Below are 24,235 nucleotides of genomic sequence, written 5' to 3'. Positions count from 1 at the left end.
TAAAAGTTAAGTGAGTGAATTATATGCGAATATAAGCCGCTTTAAAAACTATTGCAATGACATTTTGGTGTTTTAGGGAGTTATTTCATATGGCTTATGCAAGGATATTCAGGAAATTTTAAAACCCGCTGCTTCCGTTTTATTCTCGTATAGAGTTAAGTGGAATACTCTGTTACACTTGTTTATAAGAGTATTCATGAAGTAAGTTTCGAGAAAGGCTTTAACAATTTAGATCATCCTTTGAAAAAAAGAATGAAAAAAGGAAGTCATTGAAAAGAAAACTGAAACTGATGACTTTTACGACAATGGTACAGTTGGTTGACAGTTGGTTACTTGTATTATGTTTGATATCTATGAATAACAAATGTTTTGATCTAAAACAATCTTTATTGTGTTGACTTTTGCAACGTGACCACTTTTCCTAAATAACGATCTTAGTTTTGTCTAAATTCGCTCTTAAATGATATTTTAGTGCACAAGATTTCTGTTCCAAGATTTTTATTGTGATTGGAAATCGACTACTGTATCAGATACTAGAATTGCATTACAAGAAGGTATATGCAATAAAATATCCTTGATGTCTGAACACAACTGACAGCTTTGTTTGCAAAATCTATTTACTCCATGATGCACCTCGTTGAGGAAGAAAGAAAATGGTATATATTTGAAAAAGCAACATTGTTTCAAGCCAATCTGATTATCTAAAGAATTCTCCCATATTTTAGAATGCTGAACCTTAAACAAGCCACAAAGTCCTTGTCAGAGCTACGCGCAATAGTTCATCAATCAATCATGGCCTAGATGGACACTGTCGGAGAATAAATGCGACATGTGGATTTTCACAACCATAAAACATTTACTTGAAGTACATTTTTAAATTCAAAACATTTGAATGTTCGACAATTTACACAACTAAATCTCATGGCAAATTGATAGAGCAATTACATTATATATTCATTTGGTCTTTTCTTTCCACGAAAGCAGTACAGGAATTCAATTTGTATTACAATTTCTTAACTGATATAGTCAATCTGTTTAGAGGAAAAGTAATTCTACTCAAGTCTATTTCTGGGATTCCTGATTCACATCTTTGTCAAATTGAGCGACCCGTGAAGATTCGGGGTAGAATAGGTCTTCAGCAACCCATGCTTGCCGTTAAAGGCGACTATGCTTGTCGTATAAGGCGACTAACGGGATCGGGTGGACAGGCTCGCTGACTTGGTTGATACATGTCATCGGTCCCAATTGGGTGCGTGGATCGATGCTCATCATGTCAATCACTGGATTGTCTTGTCAAGTGTCGATTATTTACAGAATGCCGTCATATAGCTGGAATATTTCCGAGTACAGCAAACCAACACAAAATCTGCAACACGTTTGGTAAACAAACACACAAATAAAATTTGAGGACCGTACACTCACTCTTAAAGTAGTTATTCTCATGGGTACTAAATGTGCTCCGTTTCTCGCTGACCTGTTATATCTTTCCATGCGGATAGGATTGTTTGACTACTTTAGAAAAAACAAAGAAAAGACATATTGCCAAAAAGTTCACCCAGAGTTTCTGTTAAACAGATGACCGCATGCCTTTAAATAATACGAAAAATAATCAAAGACACACCTGAGAAACCATATTCAGTGTCTTAATTGGATCTGTGCATAGAAATTGAAATGATGGCAGCGTCTGTATCAAGCTGCACACCAAGACGGGTCATTTTGATTTTCTAATGTATACTATACACATGTTGTCATCACTATTTTACCTTTACCACTTATGGAATCTGTTTCGATATTCGACAGAGATAATTTTTGGCATCATAGTTTTCATTTATGAAACGGGACTTAGAATAGCCTGGGACAACGACTCAAGAAACACCCCCTTGGTTAACACAGTAACTGAACATTTACACAGGAATGGTAACAAGTGAGGCATTTAAAACCTTCGAAAAGTGCATCCTTGCAGCTGGGGACTCAACTCTGTCTCAAACACGCAAATGAATTTGGACCAAAACATGTCAGTTCCAATTTGAACAAGGCTAAATAAACACTGAAATTGGCTGTTTAAACAGTTATAACGGTTTTTTAATTTTACTGTTTCCTCTTTGGACAACACTATCCTAAAATACAAACGTAAGGGGAAACTTCATTGCTTGATCAATCATGCATTTGTCACTGAACGTCGTGATCACATGCACGTAGTTACATTTCTGTCTTTAGAGGTACAGATTGGTTGGTTGGTTTGTTGTTTAACGCCACACTCAGCAATATTCCACCTATATGACGGCGGTCTGTAAATAATCGAGTCTGGACCAGACAATCCAGTGATTAATATCATGAGCATCGATCCAGGCAATTGGGATCCATGACATGCATCAACCAAGTCAGCGAGCCTGACCACCCGATCCATTAGTCGCCTTTTACGACAAGCATAGTCGCCTTTTGCGGCAAGAATGATTGGTTGCTGAAGACCTATTCTACCCCTTTAGAGGTTCAGAACAAAGGGAAAGAAAATGTAATCTGAAGTGTACTGACAGAACAATAGGTGAAATGCTGGACTTTCGCACAGACAACCTTGTGCAGTTGATATGCATATGCCTGTGACTCAAACACATGGAATTTGGGCAAGACGTTTAACATACGCTTGATTTGGTATCAAGAAGCCACTTTCAACTGATGTACTCATCTGAACTAGAGATAAACGAAATCAGTGATACTGCCTCACCTTGTTCATGTCTGGATCTATTAATTAAGATTCAAAGTGACAATAAACTATCAGTAACTGTATGACAAAATGGATTACTTCAAACTTCCAATAATCTTTTCAAAATGGAGATATCTCTATTGAATAATGTCTTTCGTTAGATCTTTGTTTAAATATAACCTAGAATTGGCACATTTGAAGTGTTTAACGTGCTCGTTGGGTGTCTAAAGTGTAAATCTCAAAGAAGTGTCGAGATTTCTTCTTGATGAAAGGAAAGTTCAAGGTGGAATATATTGTACTGGCGTCTGATTCCATTCACATATGTCCACGGACATGGACATGCATGTACTATGTAGCCATGTTGTATATATTTATTATCGCGCTGTGACTGTGAGGGCAACTAACCTACTTACTGTATCTTCAACCCCAGGCACTCGTGTTCCATTTCCTTAGACAAAATATTCTATGAAATCAAATCAATGCCTACATGTAGCTAAAGAAAATGATGGCCTTCCAGTAAATGAATATGTTTCTAACTGGTTCCAATGTGTATTGTCCGAGATTTACTTCGTGGCATGTTATTTAATCCTTTGAATTCCCATGGTTAACTACTCCATGTTTTATGTTTGAATGGTTTTTAACTGCAGTGAACACCATTTCCGTTGCTATTTGTCACAGTTACACACGTGGACTGGATTTATGTCAAATTTATGTCGATGTTTCTACTGGTGGAATGATGTCCCCGAGTCTCATCATAAGCTCAGTACCCATTTATCTATGCTGAGTCAACTATGAAAGAAATGTTTGGGGCGAGACATTAAATCTGCCCCCACTGTGTTGCAAAACGAATATATTTTTAAAACCTTTTTTTTCTTTACATAAAAGCAGCAGAATCTCTGCACTTGTACCCAACAGGCGTAATTCAAACTGATCATGAATACATGGTTTTCACTTGTTTAAAAAAAATCAATAAATGTACTATTTTGTCACTGGGTTTCTGCAGGAGTACTGCTGTGTGGTGTAAGGCAATAAATACTTACTTTTTTATGCATGAGAGGTGCCAGCGGGAGGGCCGGTCATGCTTACCCGTTTCACGAACGCCTGATGACATCATTGATTTTCAGTAGTCCATTCCTATAATTTTCACAGCTGTTTTGACCTTTGCGCCAAATGGAAATTGTTTCGGCGGATTATTGCCTGGCGTTTGGGTAATTATTTTCTACATTTCATTGCATTGTGTGTGGACATTGTTCTGTATATGTAAGGCGTGGCCGGAACTTAGGATCTTGAGTTTGTCACCATCCTATCTGGAATACTGTTCAAAGCGACGTTAAATCAAACTCATAAGAAATCAACACTTACTCCACCACTCGGAATCAGAATAAAATCTGCAATATCAGCTTCTAATATTCAACTCCAAGATATAGCTCCTACTAAACTTTTCTCATCTCCTTGGCAAATGGTGAAGCCAGAGGTAGACCTTACATTAACAAAACTAAAGAAATCAGACACTAACGAATTAATTTACCAACAAGAATACAGTGAATTAAGAAACAATTATGACACTTATAAATCTATCTTTACAGATGGATCCAAGGATGGTGGCGCTGTTGCTAGTGCCACCGTCATTGGATCCAGAACAATATCTTCACGTTTACCTGATAACAGTTCCATATTCACTGCAGAAGCAAACGCCATTTTTACAGCACTTAAATATATCAGTAATCAAGCTAAACATAAACAATTCATACAGGCGATTAAGAATATGTCATCCAAACATCCACTTTTAATCGAAATTCTCGAATTATTTAATGATCTTGCTACTGGCCAATATGACATCGTCTTTTGTTGGTTACCAAGCCATGTTGGTATCATTGGTAACACATTGGCCGATGCTGCTGCAAAAGCAGCACTCAACAAATCTGTGACACCACTTCTGATCCCATACACTGATTTTAAACCCTTGATTCGATCTTACATCCGAGATCTTATGCAACAGAAGTGGGACGCCCAAGTAGGTATCAATAAATTACATGAAATTAAACCAAATATCGGTTACACCTACTTGGGCTGTCAGTCTAGATTTGAAGAGGTCATTATGCGACGATGTCGTATTGGCCATTCAAGATATACACATGAGTATCTTTTAAATGGTGAGGATCCTCCGTTTTGCATCCCTTGTGATGAATGAATCACAGTCAAGCATGTCCTGCTTGATCGTATTGATTTTTCCATCACAAGGGATAAATATTATAGTGTCAAAACAGTCAAGGACCTTTTTAGTCAAGGTAATTCTCATTTAGTATTGCACTTTTTAAAGAAAATTGATTTAATACATAAATTTTGATGTAAATAATATGTTTTTATATATTGGTGGTGCTAATATATAACTTAGATTGTTAGTGGCTGTACCCTCGATGGGGGTTGAAGTAGCGTAAAATTATTGTCCCCCTAAGAGGGTATGTAAGTCCCACATCATTAAATGTATTGTTATGCATACCAGAATTTTAAAACGTAGTATTTTTGTCATTTTAATCTAAGGCTTAACTGGTAAACTATCGCCAGTGACTGAAGGAATGTTATAAATCCAGCCAGGGTCCATGCAGGAAGCAAAGGCACTGTAAGTCCCCATGGTCCCTGGTATGGTGTTCTCCCTTTAGTTACTGACGATCTCTAGCCCATTTTTATATTGTGTTGTTAATTCTTTCTGCTTTTATATGTTCCTCAACTAGTTTTAATACACTCTGTGATATTCTAGTTATTGTACTGTCCTTTGCTGACAGGTTTTTTTATAAAGTATATATACTTATTTGTTATTAATGTATTAATTCTCGTCACGATATGGCTGAAATATTGCCGATGTGACGTTAAATATTAACTCACTCACTTAAATCAAACTCATTCACTCTTTGCACGCAGGCTTGACAACTATGTGTGGAATACACATGGAATTTACTGTGATGGGCTCTCAATGACACTTATTATGATGACCACATTGTGATGGCAGAACTGTACACGCAATGCTACATATGTTCTATGTTACATGTAACTACAGTTCTACATGAATTCGTACAGATTTTACATTGATTTTTCAATGAACCGAAAACAATTCTCTTGCATTGTGTTTTTATATTGACAGCATTCAAGGTCTCTGTGTAGAATAGGTCTTCAGCAACCCATGCTTGCCGTAAAAAGGTGACTATGCTTGTCGTAAAAGGCGACTGACGGGATCGGGGGATCGGGTGGTCAGGCTCGCTGACTTGGTTGATGCATGTCATTGATCCCAATTGCGTGGATCGACGCTCATGATTTCAATCACTGGATTGTCTGGTCCAGACACGATTATTTACAGACCGCCGTCATATAGCTGGAATATTGCTGAGAGCGGCGATTCATAAACGTATATTTGTTATGCAGTCGGAATCGTACAATGAACGCTATGAGATTTCTTACGATTATGCACCCTTGAAGATCCGTGGTAGAGTAGGTATTCAGCAACCAATGCTTGCTGTAGAAGACAACTATGCTCGTCGTAAGTGTTCTATTATCAAACAGATGAGTGAGTTCGTTCATTAACCTTGACGATTACACATCAGACTTGTTCCGTTACAGCAATAACAAAACATGGCCAACGCACGTGGCCTAGGGGACGTAACTCCCGTTGTAGTCATTACGAGTCACTACTAGTATTGCTGTTACTCTAAACGATAACACTGCAGTAAGAGGCGACTAACGGGATCGGTTGGTCAGGCTGGCCGACCTGGTTGATACATGTCATTGATCCCAATTGCGTGGATCGATGCTCATGATGGCAATCACTGGATTGTCTGGATTGTCTCGTCCAGACTCGATTATTTACAGACCGCCGTCATATAGCTGGAATATTGCCTATGATGTAGCACAGACAACAGACAGTAATTCTTATGTTATTACACCCTGAAAATGTGAACATGAAAAATTAGTGATTGTCGTGATTAATGAAAATAATTACCAAAACAATTATGTCAACGGCTGACGCATTGAAATAGGTATGAGCCACATAGGATAGAGCGACTGCCCAGCCAGAGGAAGGTCGGTGGTTCGCTCATCTTGTCACATCATACCAACGCCGTGAAGATCTGAGGTAGAATAGGTCTTCAGCAACTCATGCTTGCCGTAAAAGGCCACTATGCTTGTCGTAAAAGACGACTAACGGGATCGTGTGGTTAAGCTCGCTAACTTGGTTAATGCATGTCATCGATCCCAAATGCGTGGATCGATGTTCATGATATTAATCACTGGATTGTCTGGTCTAGACTCGATTATTTACAGACCGCTGTCATATAGCTGGAATATTGCTGAGTGCGCCGTTAAACAACTAACCAATCATACCAAAGCCATGTTATTTATGGTACTTGTTGTTACCCTGCCTCAACTTCAGTATTAAGGGTACACAACTATCACTGGCAGCTTGGAATCAGTGTAATGTGTCTATATCCATGTTAATCTGCTGCATGGTGTCTCAGTGGGCAAACACGACACAACCTGTGCTTGCAATAATCTTGAACGCATCTTGAACGCAACGTTAATTCCCATTTCATCTCGGCTCACCTCTTTACACTATCGCTTTGAGACGTGCATTCTGTTTTAAATGGATGTTTTAATTTGTGTTTTTCCACGATGTTATGTTATCAATCAATTCGCATACGTGGTGTGTTTTGTGGCATTAAAAGAAAGTTCACTAAATGCATTTCATTTTAACAAAAAACTAAATTGGTGAGGTAAAAGTAGTTTTATTTCCAATCACCTTCTTTGCTTTGGCAAATAATTAATAGTCTCCAGCACATAATTGCAAACGCTGTAATCACTTTCGCTTTCAGAGAAACATGAGGTTTTTTATTTCTATTTGTATGGGATGAGTGAGTGTTGGGTTACGCCGTTTTTAGCAATATTACAGCGGGGGACACCAGAAATGGGCTTCATACATTGTATCCATGCGGGAATCGAACCCGGGTCTGCTGCGTAACGAGCGAACGTTTTAACAACTCGGTTACCCCATCGCCCCCTATTTGTATGTAAATGCATTGTGACCTTCCGTGTGAATAAAATAAAAGTGACAAACCCCTTTTCATGTTATGTTCAAAAGAAATTGCTGCTGAAAGCAGGGTCGATTGTGCGATTCCGACTACATCATGGACATGAATCACTATCAAATAGCGATGATACCAGGAGTTCGCGAAAAGGTGAGCTTATCCTGACCCACCGGTGGCACCCGTCACAAACACATACACAGGCAAGTAAATAGTTCACCTGAAAACAACACGGGAACATCTGATACAAGTCAAATTGGGAAATATCCTCCACATGTGTACCATAAAACTTTTTGAAAGCTTTTCTGAGGCCTTGCATGTTGTAACTTTGATAAAAAAAACTTCTGAACAAAAAGTTGTATGACGCTCTTAGAAAACGCGGTAGAAAGGACTGGAGCTGCTGGAATATTGCTCGACATTAAGGGAAATTTGTCCATTGGAAAATTAAAGTCAACCTTTTTTGTCCTACTGTCTTGTTTTGTACTCTGACTCTTTAAGCATAGATCTAAATATGAAGCGGTCTCACTGGTCCCCTTAATTCTCAGTTCAGGTGGGTAAAGCAGTGGACGGCTGTTGGCTATTTGATGGTTATTGGCTATTTGATGGTCATTGAACGATCATCGATATACCTGAAGCTGAAGTTAAACTTCTTGGCCAAATAACCTTGTTTTGACCACACGGAGCAGGAATTCTGATTCAAATGCATAAATACAGATAACAGATCTGCAAGAAGAGGCGCATATTTGATGCCCATGGGGTGCCTACTCCTTGCCTAAATGTTTGGTTGGTTGGTTGGTTGGTTTGTTGTTTAACGCCGCACTCAGCAATATTCCAGCACAATCCACTGATTAATATCATAAGCATCGATCCACGCAATTGGGATACGATGACATGCATCATCCAAGTCAGCGAGCCTGACCACCCGATCCATTAGTCGCCTCTTACGACAAGCATAGTCGTCTTCTTAGATAGATTTGTCAATTTCATCATAATATGGAATCGTTTCTGATATCATGTTGCAGTATCAAGCATATAGTGAAGAATACGTAGATGCTCCAACTGCGCTAAGCTGTTATTGACAAAAGGTTTAAACTCGATTTAACTACAATAAGGACTAATTCAAGCGTGTTTTGTCTAATTAATAACACGATGATAACTGTTGATACTTATAACTTGTCAACACTTGTCCCGCTGTATATCAAGAAGTTGTGTTAAATCAGTGATCAGCTTACAGTACTGCACCTTGTTACTGGTGATTGTGGAACATACTTTTATCAGCTTAAATGACGGACATTACATTTGAGTATAACACATATACACACGCATGTACATATACGTGCTACCCTCGTTGTCCCCTTCTTTTATTGTCCCCGATATGTAATAGCAATCACCATGTCTGTTCGCCCGTTTGTCTGTCTGTCTGTATTTCTTTATTATAAGAATCGAATCTCTAAAACCAATAGGTATCCTATCACGAAGCTTTGCACACACTAAGACCAGGTTGTCAACTAGTGCCTCTTGCTGGTTAGGGATTTTTAGACTTTCTATGTTTTCCGTTTTCTCGGCAACAACTTTGACGTTGAATGTGTTTTAGTGGTGGTTGTCCTGATCATATCTCTAAAAACTAATAGGTATTCTTTTATAACACTTTGCACACACAATGACCAGGTTGTAAACTGGTGTCTTTTTCTTTTTAAGGATATCTAAAATATATATTTTTTCCACGACAGCAACTTTAACTTTAACTCTGGTCAAGATTGCATGGAGATAGCTATTCACCAGTGAAGTTAACCAAAGTAACATAATAATAATGTTCATATTCATAATGCGCCAAAGCCATGCCCTAAGGCATGATCAAAGCGTTACTTTATTACCCTGGCCAGTGGACACTCGATATTTTGTCATTTCCCTGGGGAGTATACAACCCAAGTTGTCTGTTGGTCGCTAGAAGGTGAACAGCCACCCTACCATCTCATCTTTACGGGTACCCATTCACTGCTGGGTGAACAGAGGCACATTTTGATAAAAAGTAAATTGCCAAAGGAGACACCACATATGCTACATGTGCTTCAGTGTTGGGCAGGACCGAAGCCCTAGGAGTCAAGCTGCTGAACGCGGTCACACATCCAACTATTCTCCGAGACCGACGTTGCCTATCTTCACTTCACTGTAACCTGTGCCCTGTGAAATGTATTGTGTAAACATATATATTTATCTTTCTATAATGCTGCTTGATATTACATTTCATTATATTATGTGAAAGGTAATGCTTGATAACTACAGTTGATAATGGAACAGATTACAACAAAAGCTATGTACCAATTGTTGGAAATCCACTTACTCATATCTTTTAAAAAAAGGACCTGATATACAAATACCAAGTTCCGAAATCCAACTCCAACTAGGTTTCAGTATTTTGTTTCATCAAATGCATTCTTCATTTATGTGCCATTCTTATTAGCGAACATGTTTATGAATAATTCCTTATCTATAGTTATAAGACATGTTTTGATATGTTGTGTCAATGCATGTTAAGAGCATGACTATATGAAGCTTCATACTGTTAATCAATAATGTGACGGCGACAAATTTCTAAAATATAACATGCTCAATATAGCTGCATGTTAAACTGATCATGAGTATAAATCTGTATCTTGGATTCCGATACAGGAAGAATGACACACGATAGTATTTTTAAACTTTTCTGTGCCAGTATCACGCCGTATTTGCATCACTAATGCGCATCAATCGCGCTATTTTCGTAGCACCATGGTGTCATTTCTGCGCCAATATCGCGTAACTGTTGGGCCAATAACGTGTCAATTACGCGCCATTTTCCCGCAAGTTTCGTTGTACTTTCACGGCACTGTCGCGAACTTATAGCGACACTATTTCGAGATACAGATGAGGAACCTATAGTTTCTCAGTTATTGGATACATATGGCTTTTATTTTAGTCATAACATACTGTGGTTTGAAGCTTTCAATATTATTACAAATCAAGAATGCAATTCAAATATGTAAAAACCTAATTTCCCCTGAGGATCGATAACGATTAGTTACATTGCTTTGCAACTACGTTTTCAAATGTCAGTCACTTTGCCAAATGTAACTAATACGTCTCCAAGGATTTTGTACAACATGAAATAAAGTGAGTGTCCTGTTGCCAATACATTATATCAAATGTGAATGTTTTGGACTACAAATACACCATTAAAATGTGATTAAATTTAAAAAAAAGGTCTTTCCTTGATGAAAACTATTATCTGTTCCAATGACAGCATCAACCTCGTGTAACCCACAAACTGTTTAGTATTTGTAGTCCTTGGAATAGTTATCTCAGATAATCAGACGTTATTGGAGACAAAATGATAGATACTACATGTATTTACAAACATGTCATGGGTTATAACATATTTTCTATCAAATTGGCAAATACCTTATTTTCTATCTTTACAGTTGGTATAAAAGCGTCATATATACTATTAGACAATAATTAAGTTTGATATGTGTCCATTAAAATTCCTGTAACTTGGTTGGCTTAATGGTTCAATTACTTTTTCATTAATTTCCCGATATATGTTTTGTTGTGTGTTTGTTGTTTGTTTGTTGTCTAACGCCGCACTCAGCAATATTTCAGCTATATGATGGCGTTCCCGATATATGTAAACAAAATAAGCATATCCACGGTGCGGGACTACTTTAAATTTCACCCCATAGTTGAGCGAATTCCTTTAAAGCCTTACTGTATCCCCATGAATTATTAGTGAACTATTAGCGTTGTTTTCGTACCAACATCTGTTAACTTTGATAAAGAGTTTAGTTACGAAATAAAGCGTTTTTCATTATTGCTACATGTATATTGTTTGGCTAACACTTTGGCCATGGCGGCCATATTGACAATAGGAATCGAACCTTTTCTATTTTGGCGTCATGACAGGCGGGAACAAGCATTAACTTTACAAATGGTTTCTGATGGGAAAACGCACGTCAAATGACGACATTTCAGTCAGGTGAGCGTATATATCCCATAAACTCTTTGATAAAAGTGAACGAAACCCATTTTTTTCAGAATTGCAACTACGATGCCACAAAGATGCAATCAGTTGCCCTAGCTATGTCCGTTTGGCCTCCCGGTACATCCGACTTCCCCACTCCCTGAATCTAAACATGTTTCTGCAACACACAATCTTACCTCCACATATTTCATGTTATCACGTTTCATTTCTAAATCACGCTTTGCAAACTTCAAAGTCTGCCAGCATAAAACTTAATATGTTTGAAACTGGTTGCTGCTGAATGTAGACTGTGTCAGCGTGCACCGTGTCAGCGTGACCCACCTTGCTGACCTTCAGAGCAGATGGATGTTCAGCGATCAGCGATGTGCATGCTTCTGTTTTGATTTATAGGAGATTTTGTCCTAAAGTAGTGTTGGGAACATATGATTTATCGTGGAATGTGATTATAAGGATTGACAGTGTATTGTTTTTCGGTTCATGGAAAAATCAATATGCAAACCGTAGAACTGTAGTTAGACAAGGCATAAGAAGTATGTAGGGAAGCATTGTGTGCATGGATGTGATATCACTTTATGGTCGCCATGAGGCCCATCACAATATATTCGATGTTTATTACTTGCCCGTGAAGAGATCACCCGTTTAATAAACATACAGCTGTATTACACATTGTGTAATACCAAAACGCGTGCTTATGTACTCTCGGAACACGTTTCACGAAAAATATTGAAAGCTCTCAACATCCCTTGGCTTATTTAACGACATTGCGTGTTGAGATGATAGATCACTGAGAGGAGCTTATGCACACTGGATGACCCCAGCAACCTTGTTGCTAGGTTGACGTCACATGACATTCTTTCGCCGAAGGATCTTGCAACAAAATTCCACAAATTACGTCATCGGGTATTGTGACGTGATTGTAAACTTTGAGGTGCAAGGCCCCGTGCAAGGCGATCGTACGGTAGCGCGACGACAGTCGTTGGTCTAAGTTAAAGTATATGAGTCGCGATGACCTTAACCCTCTGGATGCCGAGTTTTTTTTCTGACGCACATTTTCCTAAGATCGGAAAAGTGAAGGTTGTGCGAGAATTGCGCTCACGCGGCACTGGATCTACCTCTAGCTATAAAATTACGCAGAGATGGAGAATATTAAATTTCTTATTTGATGGTGTAAATTTAACTGTAAATATCAAACCGGTTTTTAAAAAAGACACTCCTAAGTGTTGTCCGAGAATTTATTCTGCGTTGAAAAACAGTAAATTTCTCCGCTTTTTATCGTACACCGATAAAAGTACTGTGCGACAAATTTTTTTATTAAGAAGCTTAACGGAAACTGTGAGCGAACAAAATACTGCCTAATATCTGAACGACATAACTACATATCAAATGGAGTTATATGCGTATGTATAACGACATACATTCAATTCCAAAAATAGCATGCCGTAAATGACGAAAACTGATTTTTCTCTATGACGTCAAAAGGTGATAGAGAGGTTACACACGTACAAAGAAAAGGGGGCATAACTCCGCTATGCTTAGCTCTAGTTTGTTGTAACTCGGGTCACTTGGTGAGAATTAGCTGTGAGAACGGACAAAATATTTTCGTGGTGTTTTGTTCAGGAAGAACCAAACTATTCCAACACAAATATCGATATTGAAACTGTACACGTTTAGTTATAAAATATACCCATAAGAAATGATGAAATCGTACTTCATAAAAAGGAGGTAATAGAGAAATGGATGGCCATATCTAAGCTATAACTTAGTCCTTACATTCCAACATTCTCCTGATTGTGTAAGTGTAATTTGACTAATGTTGCATCATTATTAATGTAGCACAAGCCTTATCACCAAATGTAATGAAATACCCTAAAAACAACACGATTCCTTTTGACGTCATGGCTGGTTTTATGTCTTTGATAACGTCGGAAAAAGACGACACTGGTATATTGATTAATATATTTCTCCCCTAATTTTCGTTCATGGTATGGAAAATCTCGATGTGTGGAACGGAATTTGACGCTTTTTCGACACAACATAAAATGACTGCTCTCACCAAGTAAATAATGTCTTGAATATGTAAACAATTAGATAGTTTATCGTGTATCTTAATTGGACAAGACACGCACCTGTTTGGCATCAGCTTACGTAATGAAATTCCCAAAAGAATATTTCAAAACAACCAAAATTATTTTCAATATCGGACAATTATATTTGTTCATTATTATGTTATTATTTCTTACACAATAAGAGATTGGAAGAAAGCTCTATTGGTATAGAATTATGAGGATAGTCGTATACGTTTGAACCAACGGCCGGGTTACCTGGCATGGGTTATATTTTTATACATTTTACAATTCCTGGAGAAATAAAGAAAACTGTTTACTATCCTGTGATCACAATATTGAAAAAAAGAATGAAACCATTGATTATATAATGCAAAACGAAAGGAATAATTCGTAAATTGTTTGTGACTAACGCGCACCTGGCGAATCGTTAGATATCACTGTTCTCTGTATCCAACGACATAAAAAAAACAATTCCAAGACCAAGACATTTACCGAAAAATATTATCCATTTTGTTAAAGTAATATAGATCTATTCAAGTTTAGTTATAAAATAAAATGAAACAGCTATTCAAAGACATTGGTTATATGAACTTATGATATTGACTATTACACGTCCCAAGAAATACGTACATGCTGCAGTTACCTTTACGCTTCATCTTGTAACACTTGTCCAAAGGAAAGAAACATCGTAATTGACACTAAAAACCTATCAATTTGTTATGTAAACAATGTTCAAACAAACAGGAGATTATCAAAGTTTCCTTCATACATGTTGTGGCTTATATTTGCATATGATATAATTTTGAACATTGACAAATATCCAAAGGGAAATTAATAGTGTGAAAAAATGTATAAAACATATGCAAAATCTACATCATTACTGAAACTGTAAACAGCATGATACAGTGATTGTGTGCACTCTCATTCAAGGACCTTCACCTCAAAGAAATTACCAAATATGTACAACAATGTTGACGTATGACATCACTACCTGTGACCGACTTTTACAAAAAGGCGTGTTCACTGTCAACAGTACGCGGGATTTTACGAGGGGGCTTTCGTTGATTCAGGGATCGCATATACATAAATGTGACATGTAAGTAATCAGAAACATTCTGACAATCTATGTACTGTTATTTGTTGTTATAATTTTCATTGAAAAGAACCGAAATAGGCAGAAATTCCGATAAATACCGTTGTCGTTGTGCGTGATTTTGCGTCAGTCATGGCGTCACACAGGACGGTAACTTTGACAATTTCTGTTGAAAATATCAAATCATTGCAATGTATCTATTTTTGTTTCCCTAATTCTTCCTACGATTCTCTTCCCATGCATATTCTGACAATGTTGAGCCTATATCTTGAACGAATAGACGAATGGATAGCTCAAAATAGGAGAAAATGCTACACTGTGTAAAATCTGAATTTTGCTTTGTTTACATTTCAAACAAGTGCAGTTTTTCGAGCACAGCGTTCGTTTTCATACCTAACATATTTTGCTTGATTTAATCCAGCCACTTTGTATTGGTGACAAAGACCATTGGTCATTTGATTCTAAAATGTATGAGGAATTCAAGGATGTAGGTATCGCAGCTAAGTTTGAAATATACGCGATGTTACAGGCGCCTCATAACCGGTGTACCTGAAACGTGATTTTGTAAACACTAGCCAATATGGCGGAAAGTTCACTTCGGCGTTCGTGTTTGCGTCTTTTCCAAAACAATCGAAACGATTCTCGGGTTATCGGAGACGTTTTGGAATGATAATTGGTGATTTCATAAAAGACAGATACCCGTGATCACTAATATGCTATTTTTGAAATTCATTTCTCCGAGTAAATATCCTAAATATAGATTTCAAAACATTCTGTAAATAACGCCGTGAATGGTGATTTAGTAATGTGTAAAAAATGGCGACATTTACAATGTACCTAATTTTCAAAGGTCATTTTCAGTACTTTTGCTTGGCCTAAAATGCCAGTGGATGATATCACAGAACAGGAAATTTCCCACCTTATTCAAAACTGTGAAGTGTATTTGTGTTGGTGATGTATTTTGAATTTTATTCGACTTCAAAGTGAGGGTTGTAGAGGAAGGACATATATGTCCCTCTGGCATCCAGGGGGTTAACGCTAGGATAATTTTGTGGAACGGACGCCTGAATTCTAAAGGTGGACCGTTGGATGGTATTAAGTTCATACGTTTCAACTTTTGACGTATTTGAAGTGTTACTGTGTTAAACTTAGTTGGATTATGCCATGGATCGTGTAGGTGTCAGCCTATTCACACTCAACAGTATAATTCTAAAAACGTTATAAATGGCCAATAATAAATAAAATACTAAACTCGCTCCCGTGTAAAACCAATTTTATGAAACTCGTGAATAGTTATGGTATCTGACTCGCTTTCGCTCGTCAGATACCAGATCTATTCACTCGTTTCATAAAATTGGTATTACACGGGAGCTCGTTTGGTATTCTATATGTATTACACATCTTTCGCAAAGAGTGAGTGAGTGAATATAATATATATGTAGGGAATCATTATGTTCATGGATGTGCTATCAATTTATGGTCGCCATGAGGCGCTCACAATATATTCGATGAGTATTACACATCTTTTGCACAGAGTGAGTGAGTGAGTGAACATTGTCCATAAAAGGCAAAACAGTGTTAAATTTTTTATGAATGGGTCACTGAAAATCAATGATGACATCATGTGGTCACGAAAAGCTCTGCTCTGACGATAGCACTCGCCACTCGCACAATTTGCATAAAAGGAAGTGTTTGTCTGTTGCCTATCGCCGCACCCAAGACACACCTACATGTATGTCACAGTTAGATCCCTCCAACCCTCTAGATCCACTGAGGGTATTTACTGCTGAATTGTCTATTACAGTTGCATTAATAGTTAGCTAACATAAATCGATATTTCAAATTCAAATTAATTCAGGAAACCAAATATACGTTTATTAATCAACAGCTGATGTAATTGTTAATTCTTCTGCACCCGCGATTAATCGGCAGTATTTCTAACACCAAATTGGTTACTTGTCAACAAAACAAACAGATGGGTTGCCATGATCGATCTTGTCTTATCACTAGATTCTCAGAACAGTCCAAAAAGAGACCTTAACATCAGTTTAAGAATTAAATTTATCCGTCCTGTCGATCAACTTGTGTCATTAAGTACGATGTCTGCCCCCAAGGGTGGATTTTCGATGTACTCGTCAAAGCACATTTAAACGAGTCTTGTCAATCATAGAACAGATAGGAGCATTTCACAGTTTAATTTATCAAGGGCTTTAGATACATTTTATTGAACACTTGATCTTTGTTACTGAAGTTGCTGGCAGCAAGCTGAAGCAAATAGGAAACGTCGTCAATCAGCTACCGGAAACACCATTATCGGCACAATCGCTGATGCATCAATCAGATATTCACAGTCAAGAAAAGTAATAAAGATGAAGAAATATGTGAGCCTCTTGAGGCGCATATGTTCCGAATCTAGAGATGCTATCTCTTGAACCCGTCAACAGGAGTCCCATAATAACCTAACCATGATATTTGTAATCAAACGTTGAGTCAATGTCAATCACGAGAGGGCTATTCAAGCGTCATCCCTTTATGAATACGAGATGAAGTACCAACGTGAGGTGTTGGACGCGTTGTAGTTCCGCCCAACAACTACAAGAGCCTACATACTAAAATCAGTGTGAAAAATGACACCAAACATACCTTTTCATATCCCTTTTTGTAGATGTGTCCAATCTCAGAGTATCTGAGAGTGGCCCGTGAAGACCCGGGATAGAATAGGTCTTCAGCAACCCATGCTTGCCGTACAAGGCGACTATGCTGGTCGTAAGAGGCGACTAACGGGATCGGGTGGTCAGGCTCGCTGACCTGGTTGATGCATGTCATCGATCCCAATTGCGTAGATCGATCCTCATGACATTAATCACTGGATTGTCTGATCCAGACTCGTTTATTCACAGACCGCCGTCACATAGCTGGAATATTGCAACAACAAAACAACCAACCAACTATCTGAGAGTAGCACTAATTTGAAATTTGTGTTAATCCATGCTATTCAGACGTGGTTTGTCATCGTTGTTTTATCACATATCGCGAGTATGACTCATGGATATCAGTAAACCATACTAAACAGAGTGTGTGAGTGAGTTGGGTTTAACGCCGCTTTCAACAATATTCCAGTATTTGTCGTTTGGTTACGAACCACATGACGTCATTGAGGGTAAAACTAAACGTTAAGTAGGAAATGTAAGTTAAAATGAAAGTTAAACATCCTCAAAAATAGCAATTTGAGAGCCCATCACATGTATTCATTTCTCCATATATATCAAAATAGCTTTGACAATTATATTATTACCACACTTCAAACCTATTCTACCCGGAATCTTCACGTGTAATTAAATTACGACAGCTTACTGAAAGGTATCTTGTTATCTGGTCCAGATTCGATTATTTACAGAGCACCGTCATACAGCTGGAGTATTGCTGAGTGCGTCGTTAAACAACAAGCAATCATTCGCGTGGAGTAACTGAGTCATGTACGACTTTCAGCAAAATCAAGATTGTGGGTGAGACCAAAATTTATTTATCTCTTATTTAACAGGAGGGCAATATGTGTTTTTGTACTATTTGGCTAGGTGCAATTGAGACATGCAAAGGACTTATTTAAATTTTGCACTGCACCACGGGTCAATTGATTTAACCTATTCCAGACAAAGTACCCTATCAACGAACGGTTCCATCGGACGGATAGTACACCTGCAAATAAAATGATAAGATTGAACTTTTTTCCGTCGTAGCTCAATTACCTATCACATCGTTTAGGATTCTATCTCGACTGCATAAAAGAAAGTTAGCCAATTCTTTCTTTGTTCATTATTCCATTTATCTGATAGAGATTGAAGAGGCTGTTTTATACCTTGCATGCCTTCAGTTTATAAGTGAAGTTGATGGCAGGTTTACTTTGAATTGTTAATTTGGAATCCATGATATAATATAAATGTCATTAGTGGCTTTGATTCTAGTCGTAGTTTTCTGTAATGTTGAAAGAGTATCCGTTATTAGGCGTGTTGAAATGTATACGTGACATTTTTTGTGGTATTTGTCCATTTTACCCTTTATCATGCAAATCTAGTTTTTCTAGTTTTTCTTGAGATAGAATTAGATATTTAGCGGCGCGTGAAGATCCGTGGTAGAATACACATGCTTGCCGTAAAAGGCGACTATGCTTGTCGTAAGAGGCGACTGACGGGATCGGGTGGACAGGCTCGCTGAATTGGTTGATGCATGTCATTGATCCCAATTGCATGGATCGATGCGCATGATATCAATCACTTCATTGTCTGGTCCAGACTCGATTATTTACAGACTGCCGTTATATAGCTGGAATATTGCTGAGTGCGGCGTTAAACAACAAACCAACCAAGCAACCAATTGCATAGATCGATGCTCATGATGTCAATAACTGGTTTGTCTGATCCAGACTCGATTATTTACAGACCGCCGTCATATATCTGGAATATTGCGGAGTGCAATCCAATGATCGAGGTTTGGAATCCCAGGTTATGAGACGTACACCACGTAATTGGTTCAATAGCATCTCACATGTACCAGTGTTTTTTTGTTTTACTAAGGAACATGGTTCGGCTCACATTAAGCTGACACATGTAACATAACTAGATTATTGTAGAAGCCTCCTTAATTTATATAAAGCTCCTGTAAATAAATCCTTCGAGGTAAAAAATATACGAATTCGCAAGCTCCGACGTTCATAGTTCAAGTTCATAGTCTTCATTCAAGGAATGTTCACTCTCGAGTAAACTCACACAAAGTCATTTTTTAACAGGAGAGCAAATTAACCCATTTCAATGTGTTATTTCTTGAAGACACTTTATTGTTTTACAGTCATGTGAATGTACAACAGATAGATTGTATTAGAACTCGATTGTTATAGGTGGAAACACCACACAAAACTTGATAACGGTCATTGTACACAAACAAGCCGTCCGACTCAGCAAATATTAATATATCGGGGATGTCTTATAAATTGTATTAACTTTTATATACTCGTTGTTTATAGGTTACGCAAACACAGCGCCAGCAAGCCAGGCGTTGACAGTTTTATTTATCACAATTAAGTCATAAACCATCGACAACATTCAATGCCTTAGTACAGATTCATTGTCTACTTATAGGGCACATTTCCAAATTTGACACATCAGTTACCAAAATGAATGCTTATTTGACACTATAAGTTCCCGTGTTTTCCTCGGGTGACCTCTTGACTTTGTATGTGTTTGTGATTGGTGCCGCCTTTTAGCGAAATGGCATTATGGCATTTATTTACATTTAAAAATATTTATATGCTAGTAACTTTCTCTCCTTATGTATAGAACTGAAGTGTGGATATCTCATCCCAAACATTACTTTGTATTTGTATGAATTTACATGACAATTTTTGTAAGGACATTATCCAGCTTGGTAAAAGTACGCCTACTGATAAAATATGTAGATATTTAAAATAAATACATAAATATAAATAAATATATTTGTAAAAATACTGGATAAGGTTGCTTTCAAAATATATTATAATGAGTTTATAAATCAATGTACATGTATAAGTATCTGTAAACCATCGCGGACATTAATGTTAGGCTTGTCATGGCGAATGTTTACTCTTCATAAATGGTTTTGGATTCATTTGGACGTTGAAAATATTGACGATTACTTCGCAATTCAATTAAATGTGCATTTATGTGGATGGAAATCTATATGATATTTAAAATTATATTTTGTTCATAGATGTATTCTGGTAAAAACTTTATTTAAAAATTGAATTTTCATAATTATGATTGGCAATGCATATCGTTCATTCTGTTGTTTTAACTTTGTGATGGAAAAGGCCAGATGGTTGTATATTCAAAGAGAAAACTTGTCTGTCCATTTTATATACCCTCACAGATTTAAACGGATTATCTTCTAAATTGAACACAATCAATATCTAACAGGTGAAATAGAAACTGAGATTCCATGATGCAGTTTTAACATGAATACCCCACACTGACAGGGTATACTGACGCAGTCTTAACATGAATACCCCACACTGACAGGGTATACTGACGCAGAGCCGATCAGTCCTTGTTGTGTCCCTTAATGCCGAGCGCAATGCAGAAAACAAAACCATTTTGAACGTCTTTTGGTATGAGCGTTCCGCTCTCAGGGCAGGACCTACCCACTTGACCATGGTGGTGGAATCCAATAGCTCTGAATGTGTTTAGTATCCACCATGGCCTCTCCATAGTGAAGATCCCAGGTCAAAACAATTCTTTTCGATGGCTGCCAAATTTCCCCCCAGAGACAATTTTTCGACAAATGTATTTTTGCTTGTATATTGTTTAACGCCGCACACAGCAATATTCCAGTTATATGTACATAATCAAGTCTGGGCCAGACAATCCAGTGATACATCAATTATCATCGATCCGTGCAATTGGGATACGATGACATGCCTCAACTAAAGTCAGCAAGCCTGGCCCCCCATTTCCGTTAGTAGCCTTTTACGACAAGCATAGTCGCCATTTACAGCAAGCATGGATTGCATGGATTGCTGAAGACTTATTCTACTCCGGACCTTCCGACTGCAGGGCAAACTAATCAACAGGAAACTCATCACTGACTTTGTTCATCTTGAAACTTAATTTTATTTTTAAAAAACACTTGGGTGCTTGTCTGAAATATATTCTGTCGAACCTTGATATGTCATTCGTCTAACCACGTAGTAAAAAGTAATTACGTTTAAAAAGATCTTGTTTTCAGTTACACTGGCCTGTATCATTGTCCAATTTACCTCCGTCATACCTCAAATAAACCCATCTAATACCAATAGCTCGAAGTATCAGTTCTCTGTCTGACCTAACTGGTAGCATTGCATTAAAGTTGATTAACCGTTTCTTCAGAAGATGATGAAAAGGGTAAATTATTCAACACACTCAGTATATATTTGAAAGTGACTCACCAAAAACCGATTTGGCTCTGTCTTCATTGTTCCAATTGTCACAAGGACAAGTCTACAAGGTATTACACAGTGCATATTCAATAATACTTTAAACGACGGATAGTATCATTTGAATATGTGGACACGTTTTCATGTCAGATGTAATTCCTGGTCCCTGTTGTGTGTAATGGAGATGGCTGTTCCTTCAATAAACTATGGGTCGAATTCCATATTAGAAACTATTGTTATTGTAGATTTGTACCATATCCATGAACATACATATTGGTTTTATCAAAGGGGTCAACGTTCCCCACTCATTAAGCTGATCCGCCGTGATATAGAATACTACTTGACTGTAGACTACAAGACAGTAATAGTGATATGTGGTATTGTGTTAAGAATATAACTCAAAAGAATTTATCTCTGAACAATTACGAATGGACCAGTCGTTTAAGGCGCCGCAATTCGCTGTGCAGTGTTGTGTCCCTTAGGCACGCCAGAAACCTACATGTATGATCGTGTGTTCGAATCTCGGTTCACCTCGAGGGTTAGTTTCTCGGGGTTGTTTCTAGGTTTTTCAGCACCGTTTCACCGAAGTGGTAAACGTCTGGGACCTGCATTGCTTCGGGCTTTCCTACCACATAAAGATGACAAGTCGTGTGATGCCCAACTCACTCACTCACTCACTCACTCACTCACTAATAATATTTGGAAAAAAAAAGAAACACAAAAGTAGTACAATCATAACTATCTGACATCTGGCTTCCATACATAAATTAATACCAAAAATGAATTGCCTGGATTGGGATTGATTTGTGTGATCAGAATGAAGTACTGCAGAAATTTGGTGAAGAAATAGAAAACTCGCAAAATTACACGCAAGTGACAACCTGGCGCCACAACACACCAACATGATATGCACGTGCAACGTCCCTTCTGCGCCATAAGAATATTGTTTTGTTTCACAATCTTACAGCAAGTGGCCTGCGAAAACATGTCACGACTGACGGAAACCCAACGACTGCAAACAGGAGTATCATCTTTAGCTGTAACCAGGTTTTTCCACGTAAGATATCAGACACACGTGACAACACGTGATCACACCAGATCCGGTCGCACACGTATTAGTTTAGAGCACAGGACGTACGGCTACGTCACTTACGTGAAAGAACCAGCACCGTCACCTCTAAAACGACGTTAATACCAATATTGCGGGACTACTTTAAATTTCACCCCATAGTTGAGCGAATTCCCTTAAAGCCTTACTGTATCCCCATGAATTATTAGTGAACTATTAGCGTTGTTTTCGTACCAACATCTGTTAACTTTGATAAAGAGTTTAGTTACGAAATAAAGCGTTTTTCATTATTGCTACATGTATATTGTTTGGCTAACACTTTGGCCATGGCGGTCATATAGACAATCGGAATCGAACCTTTTCTATTTTGGCGCCATGACAGGCGGGAACAAGCATTAACTTTACAAATGGTTTCTGATGGGAAAACGCACGTCAAATGACGACATTTCAGTCAGGTGAGCGTATATATCCCATAAACTCTTTGATAAAAGTGAACGAAACCCAAAAGCATTTTTTTTCAGAATTGCAACTACGATGCCACAAAGATGCAATCAGTTGCCCTAGCTATGTCCGTTTGGCCTCCCGGTACATCCGACTTCCCCACTCCCTGAATCTAAACATGTTTCTGCAACACACAATCTCACCTCCACATATTTCATTTTATCATGTTTCATTTCTAAATCACGCTTTGCAAACTTCAAAGTCTGCCAGCATAAAACTTAATATGTTTGAAACTGGTTGCTGCTGAATGTAGACTGTGTCAGCGTGCACCGTGTCAGAGTGACCCACCTTGCTGACCTTCAGAGCAGATGGATGTTCAGCGATCAGCGATGTGCATGCTTCTGTTTTGATTTATAGGAGATTTTGTCCTAAAGTAGTGTTGGGAACATATGATTTATCGTGGAATGTGATTATAAGGATTGACAGTGTATTGTTTTTCGGTTCATGGAAAAATCAATATGCAAACCGTAGAACTGTAGTTAGACAAGGCATAAGAAGTATGTAGGGAAGCATTGTGTGCATGGATGTGATATCACTTTATGGTCGCCATGAGGCCCATCACAATATATTCGATGTGTATTACACATCTTTCGCAAAGAGTGAGTGAGTGAATATAATATATATGTAGGGAATCATTATGTTCATGGATGTGCTATCAATTTATGGTCGCCATGAGGCGCTCACAATATATTCGATGAGTATTACACATCTTTTGCACAGAGTGAGTGAGTGAGTGAACATTGTCCATAAAAGGCAAAACAGTGTTAAATTTTTTATG

This window comes from Haliotis cracherodii, unplaced genomic scaffold (assembly GCF_022045235.1).
Source record: "Haliotis cracherodii isolate W230 unplaced genomic scaffold, xgHalCrac1.p SCAF_18, whole genome shotgun sequence".
NCBI lineage: Eukaryota > Metazoa > Mollusca > Gastropoda > Lepetellida > Haliotidae > Haliotis > Haliotis cracherodii.
Note: the sequence above shows the minus strand (reverse complement) of the source record.